This window comes from Peromyscus maniculatus, chromosome 16, assembly GCF_049852395.1.
Source record: "Peromyscus maniculatus bairdii isolate BWxNUB_F1_BW_parent chromosome 16, HU_Pman_BW_mat_3.1, whole genome shotgun sequence".
Taxonomy (NCBI): Eukaryota; Metazoa; Chordata; class Mammalia; order Rodentia; family Cricetidae; genus Peromyscus; species Peromyscus maniculatus.
Window position 1 is genome coordinate 50,844,252 of NC_134867.1, and position 16,696 is coordinate 50,860,947.

The 16,696-nt window shown below is 44.2% G+C and overlaps 1 protein-coding gene across 3 annotated transcripts in view; it reads left to right on the forward strand.

Annotated features, from left to right (window-relative positions):
* Nucleotides 1-7,357: 7,357 nt before the first annotated feature.
* The window catches only part of Tab2 (TGF-beta activated kinase 1 (MAP3K7) binding protein 2), a 54,772-nt gene continuing 45,433 nt past the window's right edge, over nucleotides 7,358-16,696 (forward strand). For 2 of the 3 annotated variants that reach the window (XM_076552794.1, XM_076552791.1), the window contains exon 1: nucleotides 7,358-7,504. The gene's annotated coding sequence lies outside the window, so the exon portion shown is untranslated. The remainder of the gene's footprint in view (nucleotides 7,505-16,696) is intronic. The other variant, XM_076552792.1, reaches the window with a different exon arrangement.

Sequence of the window (16,696 nt, forward strand, 5' to 3'; positions counted from 1 at the left end):
ATAATGTAGTTTCAGATGCATCTTTTTACATCTGAAAAAAAGTATTTTCTACTGCTCCCTTGAATTTCTCGGCAACCTTTTTGAAAGACCGATTAATCATTTATAAAGGAATTAATTGATTTTGTTTCATTGCTAAGTAATATTTCACTGTATGAATGAACACACCAATTTATTCATCTTTGTCTTTACAAACACTTGTGTCATTGCCGATTTCAGGTGATTAAAAATAAGGATGCTGGGCCGGCAAGATGGTGCAGTATTTAAAGTACTTCCTCTATGTCTTCATTAAGGTTTCTATTGCTGTGATGAAACACCATGACCAAAAAACAAGTTGGGGAGGAAAGGGTTTATTTGGCTTACACTCCCACATTGCTGTTCATCACTGAAGGAAGTAAGGACAGGAACTTAAGCAGGGCAGGATCCTGGAGGCAGGAGCTGATACAGAGGCCATGGAAGGGAGTTTCTTACTAGCTTGCTCTCCATGGCTTCCTCAGCCCACCTTCTGACAGAATCCAAGACCACCAGCCCAGGGATGACACCACCCACCATGGGCTGGGCCCTCCCTCATTGATTACTAATTCCTCAAATGAGGCTCCTTCCTCTCTGATGACTCTAGCTTATGTCAAGTTGACACACAAAACTAGCCAGCACACTGTGTAAGTCTATTGTTGACCTGAGTTCAATCCCCAGAACTCATGCAAAAGTTAAAACGGAAAACTAACTCTCCAAAGTTACCTTCTGATCACACGTGTTGTAGCATGTGTACACACACACACACACACACACACACACACACACACACACACGCACACAAAATTTTTTAAAGAATAAAAATATAGCCGGCAAGATGGTTAGTCAGGTAAGGATATTATGAACATTTTGGGTTTGCTGTTATAAATAAATGTGTTATGAATATTCATGCATGTGTTCTTAATGCACAAGTGACAGCCAGATGTATTAGAGTTCTCTGGAGAAACAAAACCAACAGGCTGGTCTGGTCTATGTCTTTCATTGGCATTTTCATTATGATTTTCATTTCGCTCACAAGGGGTTATATGGAGCATATTCCCCCGTATCTGTTGGCCAATTAGAAATCATCTTTGTAGTGCACTTGTTCTGGAGTCTCTCTTAGACAGGCACGGTGATGTATATCTGCATCCCAGCATGTAAAAGAGAGGAAGAAGGTTCAGGAGTTCAAGGATAGCGTTGGCTGCATAGATACTTCAAGGCCAGATTGAACTACAATAACACCCTGCCTCAAAATAAAAAAAGAAAAAAGAAAAAAAAAGAAAAGAAAAAGAAGGGCCTCCAGTAACAACAACAGCCTTTCTCATTTTCAAATTTGATCTGCTTGGTTTCTTTTATTGATTTACAGGATTCTTTCACCGATTCTCTCTGAGTCCATTATCCAGGCGTGTGTAGTAAATACGGTCTCTCTTCCCAGCCCGCTCTCTTGGTCATATCTTTTGATGAATACAAGCTTATTTTAAAACTTTCCCGCTTAGGTCTATGATCATCTTGAATTAATTAGTGTATATGGAGTGAGGTAGGAGTCAAATATCCCTTTTTTCCAGATGAGTGGCCAATTGCTCCAGCACCATTTGTTCAAAATATTATCCTTTCTTCGCTCTGCTGTGGCAGCGACTTCGCTGTAAATCAAGCTCCCCAGCTCTATTTCTGGATTCTCTATTATATTCCTTTGGTATATTCATCTAGCCCTCTGCCAATACCACACTGTCTCAATTACTGAGCCTCATAATGAACTTTGAAATTTTGCAGGGTAAGTCTTCCAGCTTTGTTCTTCAGAATCATCTTGTTATTCTAGGCCTTTGCACATTCATATAAATCTTGGGAAGAGCTTTCAGTTTGCACATGCACACACGCACACACACACACACACCCTTTGCAGTTTTCTTCCTCTCTTACATTTGTCTCCAAAAAATATCCCTTCTCCTAAAAGTCAAGTGTTCCTTTTGTGCCTTCAATGTTATTCTTATGTATTTCTCTTGGATGGTCAAGACTTATTATTTCATCCTCTCTCCCTCCTACCCCCATCTCCAGCTAGTCATCCCTGCCATCCCCAAACCAGAACTGTTAAAAGAATTGCACTTCTTCTCCTATCTACTCCTTTCTCTATGTTTCTGAGTCATTTGGCTCAAGGCTTCAGAGTATCTTGGACTCGTACCTACCTCTCCATCTTTACTCTTCAAAACTTATGAACCATGAGAACCAGAGACTAGTATGTGGTTCAAATATGGTCCAGGGGAAGGGAAAGGTAACCAGCTGGGAGAGGGGAGCTATATTAGTTACTTTTCGTGTCATACAAAGTATTTGACAAAAGCCACTTAAGGGAGGAGGGGGTTTGGGTTCAAGCTTGAGTGTACAGTCCGTCACTCCCAAGCAATGCATGACTGGTCATGTTGCATCCACAAGTCAGGAAGCAGAGAGAGATGAATGCTGGTATCCAGCTCACCTTTTCATTTTGATTGTCTGAAACCCCAGCTCAGGAGATGGTGCCACTCCCATGAAGGTAGGTGTTTCCACCTCAGTCAAACCTGAGAACACCCCATAGAGATGCCCAGAGGTGTCTCATCGTGATTCTCAGTCCCATTGAGGTGACAATCCCAGGAGGAGTAAGGAAAGCAGCTTTGGAAAACATCTCCCCTCTCCTTCCTTCTCCTTCTAGATATTAGCATTCCAGCTGCCCGGAACTACTAGGACCATCTTGTTATTGGCCTGAGAATGATTCAGAAGCTCATAGCAGCAGAGCACAAATGCAAAGAACCCAGATCTTGACTGTATTATTGCACTTTCAAGGCTCTCAGACTGAAGTCTGCTCTGAGATATGAATTTTTATATTATTTAATAAAGATGTTTCAGGTTAGACTGTCCTCTAACTCACTACGGAACTGAGGATGACTTTGAACACCTGGCTCATCTGCCTATGTCTCATAGGTGCTAGGATTACAGGTGTACAGCATCATGTCTCATGACTTAGGCCATGTTAAGGTTTGTCAAATGCCACTGAAAACTAATAGTCCACACTACAGCAGCTTCTCAGTGTGTCCCATTTGGGCTACTGCGATGCTATATGCTACTCCTAATCCAGGGTCCTTGGAGGTGCGGGGTGGGGAGAGAGAGAACACACAGAGGTCAACGTCTTAACTAGCTGGCCAGAAAACCCCAGGCATCAGTCTACTTCTGCCTCCCCAGGGCTGGGATTAATGATACATGCCATCCTGCCTTGATTTGATTGTGTGGGGCCTGGGGATCAAACTTGGGTCTTCATATTTGTCCAACAAGCACTTTACCCACAGAGGCATCTTGACAGCCTTAAGAGCATCCTTCTTAAAGAACCATTTATTTAATCTCATCTTTTCTCTTGTCCAAACACAAGTCACTTCTCATTGCCTGAAGAACAGGCTAGGCTCGGCGTCTGTGGTTTTAGGCAGCCCTGCCTTCCTTCACATCTTTTGTGCTATGGAGATGCAGAATTAAGTGTTTCTCTCACATAAGTCTCTCTTGCTTTGTTCGGGTTGTCATTGCCTGGAACCCTCTTGCTTCACCTCCACCCGTCACATGCAATCTTCCTCTTGAGACGTGCCCTGCTTTTCCTACTTCCACACCCTGCAAAGTAATCTCTCCTCTCCTCAGCTTCTATGGCGACTATCACTGTCTACCTTGCAGACGCTATTTATACAGTGTAATCTCTTCCACCACCAGCACTGTTGAACAGCATTTTCTGGGAAGACGGAACATATGGGTTATTGCACACTTGAACTTCGGGCGGTCCAACTGACGGTATGAATGCTAATTTCATTTAAATGATCATAGGCAGTTAGTGTTTACTGTGTCAGAAGGCACAAAACTACACTAAAGTGTTCTTGAATGCCAACTGGGATTTTATCCAGTCTCCTGTAGCCACTACAGAGAATACCTGGAAGACAGTCTATCCTTATTTTCATCAGTCTTGTGGATAGAGATGACTATTTAACAACTCAAAAAACATAGAAATCGCATTTATCAAATACATAAAAACATCCCTAGCTATTTATGTTCCAAATCAAGCAGGATGAAAACCAAAGAAATACCCAATGACCCAGACTTCCAGTGTTAGTGGCGGAAAAAATAAGAGGACAACCATCTACCGCTAGCTCACTATATGCCTTCCCTTGCTGAGATAAGGAAACTCCTAGGAGTTCAAGTTCTTCTTTTAATTTTTTTCTGCCATTGCTGTGCTCAGGACCAAGCCCAGGGCCTCACACAGGCATGTGCTCTACCACTGAGCAATGCATCTCCAGCCCAGACTAGTTTTTTCAAAAAGTACTTATTTTGTAATAATGTCAAACCTATTAAAAAATTGCAAGTTTTTGGGGGGCTTGAGAGATGAGAGACTGTCTGGACTGGAGAGATGGGTTGCCTGTTAAAGGCTAGGCTCACAAGCAAAGTTTCAAAACAAGGTATTACCGATGGTCTAGAATTTAACTTTAAAAATATCTCTGATTGGCCAAGATTTAAATTGTATTATCACTCTTTCTGTATTGTGTAATGTATATATTCATATACAGAGGGCATATAGAACATATATGCTTATTTTTTTCTGGGCCACTTAGGAGGAAGTTTTGTGCATTACGTTTTCTTACCCCATTAGTATTCAACATGTTTCTTTAAGAATATTATCATACAGAACACATTCAGGAAGGTTAACAAAAACACAATATTCATGTTGCACCTGTAGTCCATACTCAACTTCACCAATTATCTCACTAATGTACTTGTAACTTTTTCTCTTCAGTAAGGGATCAACTTTCGGTCCGTGTGGTCCTTGTTGCGTTATATTTAGATGTCATGTTCCTTTAGTTTCCTTTAGCCTGAGGTCTTTGTTTCTTACAACACTGTGGATGTTTTTAAAATAAGTTGGTTCTTTCATAGAATTTTCCTCTACACAGCTGTCTGAGGCTTTCTTATCATCAGACAGGGATCCAAGCTCTTCAGACTTTGTGCAAGGATGTACTGTTATATCACGCACATTTTCTCTTCCTTTACTGGTTCTTACAATGGACCTACTCACAGCCATTACATTTGTTTATATAGATAACATTAATTTCTATTCAAATGTGTACACGTATTTCATAAAACAAATCTCTCAAGATGATGTTTTAATTAAAGAACTTAATTCTATTATTTCAAAAGTATATGTTGCATTATGCCTTACCTTATTGACTTAATAACTGATTCAATTTATCTAAAATCATTGCTTCAGTTATACTGAATATGGAAATAATTCCTTAGGGAGCTGCTGTGAAGTATTAGTGTTCGATGACTTCCATTACTGTGGATTAATGAAAATATCATCTATTATGTAAGTCATCATTTACTTTTACTTCACACACACAAATTACTTTTTAAAGTATATATTTTTACTTTTATTAATGTCATCTCCAACCGAGAAAAATTTAAAGTTCCAGTGTTGTAAAACATTAGCACTTCTGACTTCTGAAGGGCTAAAGGTTTTGAACTGGAGCTAAACCCCAATACTTCAGGGGTTTTTTTTGTTTTTGTTTTTTGGTTTTTCGAGACAGGTTTTCTCTGTATAACATCCCTGGCTGTACTGGAACTCACTTTCTAGACCAGGCTGTCTTCGAACTCACAGAGATGATGTTCCTGCCTCTGCCTCCTGAGTGCTGGGATGAAAGGCGCGTGCCATCACTGTCCCAGGTATTTTTTTTTTAAGTTAGTGTTTAAAAGAAAGTGGGTTGTATTTAAATGTTAAAAAAAAAAGTTTTTAAAACTCCCTCACCCATGGAGCTTCCATTGGAAACAGAATAATAAAAACAGTCCTTCGGGATTTTTCTCGGGAGTAAGAATTTCTTCAAGGAAGAAACTGGCAGCGATAGGTACACTTTGGACAGGGTCAGGGAAAAAAAATGCTGTCTTGTTTTGTTTTGTACATATGAAAGCGCCAGGCTTTTTAAATAAATATCTCACACTGTGAGAAACATCTGAACGTTAAACATCCCCCCACCCCCGAGGGAAAATTAAACCCATATATCTTTAAGAAGATAGAAGCTTGAAGAGTCCCCCTCTCCCCTCCAAGCTAAAGTGTCTTTGGCTCTGCTTCTAGGACTTCTAGGAACGCGCAATTAAAATCGAAACAACTCCCTCGCAATATCGAGATCCTTTTCGTTCTTTTTCCCCCCCATCGCGCCTCAACCCAGCTGCTCGGTCAGGGAAAACCAAGTCAAGAGCCCGATCCCCAACTCGGCGGCTTCCAGGACGCGCGCGTCCCGCCGCGCCCCGCACCGCCGCCGCGCCGGGGCTCCGTCCCCGCGGTCCCTCCCGGGTCACCCGCGCGGGCCTCGGCGCGGCGCGGCCCGGCTCCAAGGGGGTGTGTCCGGCTCGCAGGCCCCGGAGGAGGCCCCGCAGGCCCGGCGCTCGCCTCCGCCGCGGGCCCACCTGCCCCGCGGGGGTCCCCGGCCGCCAGCCCCCCGCGCGCGCGCGTGGCCGCCGACCCGGGGCGGCCTGTCACCCGCTTCCGGACCCGCCGAGCCCCCTGGGCCGCGCCTCCCCTTCTCCCTCCACCCCGGCCCGCCCGGGAGGGTGAGGGACCCGCGGCGCTCGCCTCCCCAGCCCCGCGCTCCCTCTCCCGACTCCTCGTCCTCATCGTCATCTTTCCCCCCCGCCCCCCAGCCTTCGCCGCCGCCGCCGCCACCGCCTCCTCAGCCACGGCGGGCGAGACGGGGTGTGTGGCGGGGGGGAGAAGAACCGCGAGTGCCGGAGAAGAAGGAGGAGGAGGAGGAGGAGGTGGGGCGGGGAGAGCAGAGCATCCCCCCGCCACCCGGCGGAGGGAGGCCTCGTCACAGCCGCCGCCTCCGGCCTCGGCCGCGGCCCGCAGATCTCGCGGTGTTTGCCGGCCGCCGCGCCGCCATATTGTGGGGGCCGTATTTTGATGCGGACTGGGGCCGGCGGAGCCGCGGCGAGAGCGAAGCGAGGAGCGAGCTGGGGGGGGTGGGGGGGAGGGCAGGCGAGCGGCCGGGGGGTGGGGGCGGAGGAGGAGGAGGAAGAGGAGGAGGGAGGCAGGGCGGCCGTGCGAGCCGGAGCCGAAGAGCGGGCCGCGGCGACGCCGCCCCGGCCATCGCTTTGATCCGCGCCAGGCGCCGGCGGCGGCGGCGGGGCGCCCCAGGCCAACCCCCTCCCCTCCCCCTCAGCCGCGAGCGAGCGGCGGCGGCGGCGGCGGCGGCGGCCGGAGGGAGTTGGCGGCGGCGGCGGCAGCAGCAGCAGCGGCAGCAGCGGCCGGGCGGAGGGGGCTGAGCGGGGAGGGAGGGCGGGCTGTGGCGTCCCCCCTGCCGGGTGGAATCGGCGCTGGCGGCGGCCGTGGTGGCGGAGGCGGCGGCGGCGGCGGCGACGGGGGAGACGACGGCTGCCCAAGTGGGAGAGGCGGCGGCGGCGGCGGCGGCTGCGGACGAGGAGGAGGGGGAAGCCGCGGCGGCGAAGGCGCAGAAGGGTAAGCGGACGGCGCTGCCGGGCGGGCCTCGGCGGGATCCTCAGCCCGCTTTCCTTCCCCCCCTCGCCCCGTGCCTGCCCTAGCCTGGCTCGGGGACCGGCTCTCCCACCCCCCCAACCCCTTCATTTCCCCCCCGCCACCCCCCGGCGCGCGCGCGAGGCCCGGGGTCGGGGCGTCCGCGCCTTCCTCGCTCCGCCTGGGTCCTGCCCGCGGTGGCGAGGCGCAGGGAGGGCCCCCCAAGTCCTGCAGGGCGGCGGGTGGGGGCGGGGAGCCCAGGGCCGGCCTGGCCTGGGCTCCGGGGCGTCGGGGGATGTGTAAGGGGGAGGGGGGTGACGGGGACCGACCGGGCCTGCCCCGGAGCCCCCAGCGCTGGGGAGAAGCCGGGGGTGGGGGTGCCTTGCCCCCGGCCCGCCCCCGGGCCTGGGATCTGGAAGTGGGAGGGGAGGGAGGGAGCCAGACGACTTTGTAAGGGGAGGGGGGGACACGATGACCCAGTCTTGGATAGAGTTGACTTAGGGCCCCCCCTCCCCCCGAGAGTTAAGGGAGCACCAGGGAAGTTATGTGTAGGTTGAAGAGGAAGCACATCGCTCCCTTTTCCGATTTTTGCTTTTTCTTCAGCCCTCCTCCCAAGGGGGGAGCGCGCCCCGCGGTGAATAGGTGCCCCCCCCCGTTAGATTCACCAGGCCGACTGTTGAGATTGTGGTTGAAACCGGGAGGCATTGCGAGGGTCTCTGGGCGTTGCTGACAGGTGACAGGTGGGCCTGTCTGCTGCTGATGCTGTAGAACGGTTCCTGCAGAGTTGTAGACCCAAAGTGTCGGGGAGCGTGTGCGTTTGTATTTACGTGTTTGGCCAAGTTTCATTCCATATATAGTATATTTGAGATGCTAAGTTTCCATTCAAGTCAGCTTGATTGTTATGGAGGAATTCTTCAAATGTTTCTGATAAGAGGGGTTTCTAGGAGAGTGGAGGGGATTTGCAGCCTCGCAGCGCTTTTCTTCCAGTCTTTTGAAATTCGGGTTTCCCGAAGCACTGGAGGCTGTTGGTAGATGGACTTTTATTCATTGCAAAGTTCTTGGGCACTAACGTTGTATTCAAGGCAACAGCCAGGCGGTATAGTTTTGCATCCATTTTGTCAGTTCTCGTTAAGTTAGTAAAGTGCCGAATTTTAGGGTCAAGTTGGCTGACATTTTATAAAAGGAATTAGTTTCTGTCTTAGCATACTCAAAGATGTTGCTCATTATGCAATTTCAGATTTCGCTGGGAATTTTGGTGGGTACAGATTAGACTTTTTGGCTTTCAGTTATCACTGTTGAACACACTTTTCATACAATAGCAGAGTTTGACACCTTTTCAGAAATACCCTTAATGTTTCTGTAAAGGTGAATCCATGGTTACTTTTAAAACTTGACAATTTGAAACTTTTTTTTTTTTTAAACATAGGCGTTTCTAATAAATAGTTGCTTTTATGCTTTAGCTGTATGCTTTAACTGGCTAATTTTTAGCTGAATCCTTAGGAAGAATTTTCAGATTCATGAGTTAGGAGCCGAGTTAGTAGCCAGATAGTTCAGGGGGGCTCCTGTAGCTTTTAAAATGTGTGTGGAATGAGTATGTTGAATGGTGGCACTATCCATGTATTAACAGGAAATAGAACAAAAATCCCAGTGATTCAGAACTTCTGTTTGCCCCTCCACCAGTTTGTAATAGAGAGTGCTTTATGTTTTCAATCTTAAAGAATCAAACTGAAAGTTGAATATGTTAATTATTATGCCATCACATTTGTCTTTTTGTTTCATGAAATGTCTTTTTCTGAGTTAGAAATGGTTCCCAAAAGACACTATGAAATATCACTACCCAAAACCTTCTGTGAACTCTCATAATAGTGTGTGATTCATTAATAAGTGGATGAAATGATCAGAGGTGCAAACGATATACTTCCTGAAAAGCAAATTTTAAGTCAATCCCATTTGATTGAAAGAGCCGCCTGTGTTTGGTAGTCTGTAGAAAGAAGCTCTTGCCTTTAGCTAAGGGTATGGTAAGATGTGTAGTTATAACACCTAGTAAAATGAGGCAAATTCTGCATGGTTAGGTGGGTACTACATAGACCCCTAATTATGTCAATATTGAGTGTTTTATACTCCAGCAAGAGTCAGCATGATTGGGTTTGTGCCTTGACAGGAATAAAAGCTTTATTCTACTTCTATGCAAGGAAAATTCCAGAGAACTGTTTAGAAAGCTGTTACGTACCAGAGATAGGTGTATGGTATATAGATTGCTTGATTTTCATGAGTTATGTGCTAGAAAAGCCCCTGTGGCATGAATTTTCTAAAATTGAAGTAATACATATACACACTAAATGTTTATTTTTATGACTATCAGGATACTTTAGAAAAGAAATTTTGCTTTACTGCATTTTTTTAAGTTCCTGGAAATATTTATAATATGTAAGGCTCGTAGATGAAAGTTTCAAGTTTCATTATATCTGCCTGGCCAAGTTCACATGCCCCAGGAACAGCAACAATGATTTTTTGTTGTTGTTGTTTTGATTGGCTTTTGCTATCTTTCTTTAATAAGAGCTCTTTAAATCAAGGGCTATGCTATAATAGAGACAGGTGTGAAGATCAGTGCCCTGCAGGAATAGGGAGGAAGATGCTAGTATTGGATGGACAGTTTGCAGGAGTATGGACATGTGGGCGGTGGTGGCTGCGAGGACAGGAAAGTGACGGCTGGACCACATTAAGGACCTTTCTTTCTTTTGATGGGCTCTCACAAGCTGTGTATGTCCTCATTTACCACTATAATCAGATGGTAAAAAATTTGGAGATAACTGACATTAAATGAAAATTAAATGTATGTTCATATTGTTGACCTCTGGCTTATGTTCCCCAAGTATTTACCAGTATTTTAATATTTTATGTCCTAGTTATTCTGACCCCTAAAAAGATCAAGAACACACACTGTCAAAGGTACAATCTCCAAGGAAGTACTCTTGGAGTTGCTAGGTACTCTACTCTGCATTCTCTGTGGTTGATCACTAAACTCATGTGAGCTTGGTAACTGGAGATCAGTATTAAGGAGAAAGTGCTGTCTTTCGTTTTCTAAGTATCCTCACCTCTCAAAAGCCTGTTTAGTATAAGTGGTGCTTTACCTACTTTCAGCCTTCTAGTTTTTGTTTTTTAAAGGAAATGGGAGGGGGTTACATAGTTGTTCACTTAGATTCTCTTGACTCTTTGCAGCGTATTTCCCATCATGTCCTGAGCATGATGAGAACTGCTAGCTGACAAGTTATTGATGTTTGAAGATTTCTATGAGATAGTTTTAGGTTTTACCAGTTAAAAAGTACGTTAATTCAAAACTTTCGTAGATCCTCAACCCTGTCTTCCAGTGGGGTGTGATAAGTAAGGCTTTGCTGAATGTGACTGCTTTATTGAGCTCATTCATTTGGTTTAATTGAGATGGGGGGGGTCTTGATTTGAGCCCAAGCTGGCCTCAGCCTCCTAGTGCAGTGCTTACAGGTGTGTACCAGGCCTGTATCATATTTTCAGTCATCCGTTCAGTGTCAGAATTTGGTACAACAGACATGGTATCCTGGTTAGTAAAGGAATGGTACTAATGATCTTTGAATTCCCACTGTGTACCAAGTTTTCGTTCACTTTTTGAGTTTTTAGTAAGCCCTAATAGTCTCTAGATCTTGGAGATGTAGTACTTAATAACAGACAGAATTTTCTGTTCTCATATAGTTTACATGTTAGTGATAAGAGACATAATAAATGAGAACTGTGTCTGGGGCACAACACTGGAGAAGGAAAACAGGGAAGCTGAGCAGTGAACCTTGCTTGTTTGATCTGAGATCTGCAGTGAGTACCAATCTCGATTTTAGAAAACAGAGCTATCCAGTGATGTTCTTACTGAAACTAAGAATATCCTTTATAACTTGGAAACAAAATTATATTTGTGCTTCAGATTACAAATTGTTACAGAGTTTCAATTAGTAGGGATTTCCTATTGTTTGTATTTTAAAAAGCTACTTTGTGACTCAGTAGAAAATTCTGGAATTTACCATCCTTCTTTGAACCCTGGTTTTGGCCACTTACCACTTTGCCACTGTATTTAGGGCCAGTTTTGATTTCTTAGATTCTCTTACCTAATCTGTAAAATAAAATGTCTAAGGTTTCTATGATGATTAAGTGGTACATTTTATATGCAAGTCATATACAGTAGAGTGTGGGTCAATTGTACCATTATTGTTTGTTACCTTTCTGGAACTCTGCAAAATAAACATGTTTGAGTTGGTGACTGCAGCAAGCTCTACCAGCACTATGGGGACATTGTTAAATCTACATTTCATTTGGCCACTTAAAGCAGCCTTGCCTGTGGTCTAATATTAATTAAAGAACAGTCTGTCCCTGGTGTTTTCTGGAGAGTTGATGTATGTCATCTAGTCAGAGTAACACAGGAGTACCATTACAGCCTTCTGGTGGAGGAGCATTGTAGGCCTGTCATCTAGGTTGATAAGCTGGATCTAAACACTTTAACAAATGGGCAGCAAGTACCATATAAAATTCCAGTTCGTGCACTTGAGACGTTTAGCACAGTGCATGCCTGGCACATAGAAAATGTTAGTAAAATGTTCACCTGTCAGTTTTTCCTTTATCGTATAAACAAGGGTATTTCAAAGACTTTACAGAATATTAAAGAAAACATTTACGAAAGTGAAATGTGCCACTTGTGAATGAAATTTCAAAGAAAAACCGAATAGCCATTCAAATTGCAAATCTTTATAACACTGGGAGATTACTAAATTGAACTCCTCAGGATAGACTATGTCTTTTTTTCCTTGTAGCCTTCTTCACACACTGAGTAGTGCTTGGCCTGTAGCTAGGAGTCCAGCAGGGTATATGTTGAGTAGTTTGTAATGGGCATCTTTTGTTCCACCACTACTATTTTTGTGTTTTTGAGACAGGGTTTACTGTGTAGACTGGACTGGTCTAGAACCCAGAGATCTGCCTGCCTCTGCCACCAGAGTGCTGAGATTAAAGACGTGCTCCACACTACGCTTTTTAATGGTAAACTCCTGTGTTTGAAGCTTATACGGTACACTAGGCTTAAGTTTTCGAGTGTATGAGATTTGTTTTGAAGCAGAAGTTTGCTATGTACCCCAAGCTGGCCTAGAACCCAGCACCATCCTTCCGTCTCTCCAGTGCTACGATCAGAGATGTAAACCTGGTTGAGCGTCTGATCTTAAGCATAGCCTAAATTGTTAAGTAAAGTCATGTTTTTTAAGTCTAGCAAAACTTCTGAGAAAGGAGAGTCCTGGAAATCTAAAGGAATGGGTTTACATTGAGGTGATTGTTTATTAACTATAGACATGAATATGAAAAGGGGTAGTAGTGCCTCTTGCTGCATGGAGAACCAGACCCAGTGCATGCAAGCATCCTACCATTAAGGCAGAGCCCCAATCCGCCTTTATTTTTTATTTTGGGACAAGGCCTGGCCAAGTTGTCCAGGCTGGCCTCGAGCTTGTACTTCTGCCCCAGCCTTGGATGTAGCTGGGATAGAGGCATGTCTACCTGCCACACCCTGTGGGATATAGCAGCTTTTAAAGGCAAAATAGAAAAATAGTTCCCGTATAATTATATACCTTAACTAACTTAAAGGTGAAGTTTATTTAATCCCTTTAAGGCAGTTTCAGTGGAACTGTTGATCTGTACTGACTGAATTAAAAGGTCCAGTCATGTACTTCAGTGCCTGATATGTAAGATAATGGTGTTTCCACAGAAGGGGAGAAACGACCCCGCACTTTAGCAGTGATCGGTCTTTGTATGTATGTTTAATGTTCACACTGGTCAGCTTTTTCCTGTTCTCATGCAAATTATCCTCTGCTTGATGAATAATAATTCTGGATTTCCTAAAATTTAAAGCTGTCTAGGTCAAATATCCTTGAGCCATTTACGCAAACCATTTCTTAGATTAAGAAGGGGAAACAATTCACTGGGCGGGAGGGATGGCCCAGCAGGTGAAAGCGCTCGCATTGTCATAGACGAGCCTGACAACCCGAGTTTGATCCCGTTGACCAACGTGGTAGGGGGAACTGAATCCTCCGTGTTGTCCTCTGACCACCACACATGGACTGCGGCAGGTGCGTGCACCCAGTAGTCCAACAACAACAACAAAACAAAAAAACCCACCCTCGCAAAGCACATACATACCCAGTGCTGTCTGTTCCAGTCTGGCATACTACAGTATTAGTGGGGAAATAAGCGAAGTGCCAGCCGAGTGTATGTCTATGATTCTGTCGTGGTGACTCGTCTGCTAATCAGCTGTGGGGAGAAGCACCAGTACGAGGTGTCAGTCAGCTCCTGAGGCTCCAGGAAGAAAGTCTGACTCACACACAGGTACAGCAGGAGAGGGAGGGAGGGAGGGAAGGAAGGAAAGAAGAACTGTTCTATTTGCCTTATTTTAAAAAGTGGCCTTCTTTTTTCACTTAAGGAAAAATAGGGGATGAAGTCCATGCCTCGTTGAAGTCCCAGAAGCTAAATACTAATGTAGAGGTAGAAAGGTCCATGGAGGAAAGAAAGAAGGGAGGAGAGAATGGAAAGAATTAGAGTTTTAGTAAAGTGGTGTGAATGCTGATCATTGTTAATAGAAAAAGGCATGAATCCATTAGAGACTAGTTTTGATTAGTGAATTTTTACTTCCCGGCTTGTTAATTTGAGTTATTAAATATGACTGATTTTGAGTGTTAACATTTTACTCACATTTATTTGCATTAATGAAATTTTCACTTACCTTTTCTATATTAATGTTAACTTTATAGTGTTAGCAGAATGGAGCACATCACCGTGGCTGCCTGACGATTAAGTCTGGTAGTCCAGCGATACTGTTGGGGACGTCAGTGCAGAGCCGGTGACAGCTCAGTGGGGTGATTTTTCATTTTCAGTCGGAGAAAATACTTATTAACACAAATAAAAAATTCATCTGAACAGTTTGATTTTTCATTATCAGCCAGAGAAAATACTTGTTAATACAAATAAAAATTTCATCTGAACAGTTTAATTCTGCAAAACCAGGCAGGGAGTTTTTTAGGGAGAGATTCCAATCAAGTCTGAATTCTAATGAACTGGGGTTACAGGTATAGAAAATTCACCTGATTTAATTTCTCTCAGAAACTGGGACAACACTGCTTTTGAGTTAATCTCTTTGTTAATTTGTCAGATTGTCAGTCTCTGTCAGATCAATTAATTGGCTTAATTTTAGTGTATTGGAGGCTTAATAAGGAAAGATTTGGCTTTAAAATCACTTGAATCCAATTTCAAATTACTTAGAGTTATTAAACAACTGTTGTTTGACTGCTCTATTATCATTGGAGTTCAGTTGCTAACTGTTATTCAGACTTTTTAAAATATTCTTTTAAATTATGTGTGTGGGTTTGTACACACAAGTGAGTCAGCCGCCTTGGAGCTGGCGTTAGAGCCATTGAGAGCCATCTGATGATGTAGGAGTCTGGAACCAAACTCAGTGCTCTCCAAGAGCACATGTGCTCTTAATGGCTTAAGCCATCTCTCCAGCCCCTCATTCAAACTTTTTGAGCCAAGACTTGTCTTAAGGAAGTGAATATTTGTATTACCTAATTTACACAGTAATCCTAACTATATATATTTTCTGTATTTCTTATTTTACCTAGCACAGTATCTACCTGGAACCGAGTAGGCACCAATGAGTAGCGCCAAAAATGTAAAATGGATCCTCTGCCTTTTAAAAATAATATTCACCTGTACATACAAAGCTGCTTGTATAGATGTGTACTTGCTTCCATCTTTTCTTTTTGAGGAGAGGAGGTTGTGAGCCTAGTCTGTAAAGATTGAACCATCTTTCCAACCCTCCTTCCTTATTCTTGATGTTCTGTGTCTTTGCTTTTACTTTATACTCTTTACAGATTATAGGTTTTTTATTGGTGCTTATCATAAGTAGACAATGCAGGCACAAACAGTTTTGATTTTAAAAAACGATTTAAGAATATCTGTAATCCCAGTACTGGGGCTGGAAGCATGAAGATACAGAAGCTCAAGGCCATCCTTGAGTTTGAGTCCAGCTTGGAATACATAAGACTGTTTCAAAGGGCACGCGGAGGGAGGGGGCCTACAGACAGAATTCAGAACAGATTACATGTTCAGTTGAAAGCCACCGAACCCAAACACCAGTATTCTGTGTCTGCACTGAGGTAACTGTTCACTCTGTGACTGGCATGTAGCAGCGTTATACTGGAGTAAAGTATTGCTCTGCTACCTTTCTGATGATTTCCCAGAAAATGGAAAAATAAACACAAGTGGAAATGGGGATTTCAAAAGAAAATTCCCACTTCCACATATAGTGATTCTGCTTTCTTCCATATAAAAGTATACTTGCATGCATAGAGATTTTCAGACTGTGTGATTGGTTGGTCCGAGTGAGACATCCTCATTCTCTTCATGAGATTTTCCGCTCATGAACAATGACATTCATTCAGAGAATGACTGTCAAGTACCATTGCTGCAGTTTTGAAAGTAGAACAAGAAGTACTTTTAGAGGAAGGCAACTAGTCCATGGGAGCTTTGAGCTAGTGATCATAACTAAACCTAGGTACTAGTGAGTAGTTCAGTGTGTTCATGGTGTCACATGATTAAAATGCCAGGATTACAGCATAGTCTATTGACTGTCTAGTCTTGATTATTACAACTAACTCAGAAGTTTTGGATTCCTGCTGTGCATCTGGTACTTTCTAGGTAAAGGGGATGGACAGATTACTAACATGTCATTCTTGCTCTAGAGACAAGTGTATATTGTGAGAAATGCTATAACTGGGGTAAGCAAAGCCCCTCAGGAGTCCACTGGAGGGATTGCCTGATTCAATAAGCAATAAGACAGCACAACAAAAGGAAGACTGCACTTAATCTCAGCGTGGATAAGACAAGGAAGAGATGCCATTTCACAAATAAAGAAGCACGCCTAAAACACGAGGCAGGAAGGTTACAAATCGTGAATAGTTTCACATACACTGAGCCCTAGTGGTGTTAGAAATAGAAAGTTAGGAAGAAAACAGCATAAAGATTCTGTGTACTCTGTAAAGAAGACTGGCTTCATCTTGTCACTGAGGGAACACAAATACTTAACATTCTGAAAAGACTGGCTACAGTGGAGCTGGATTAGGAGGAAAT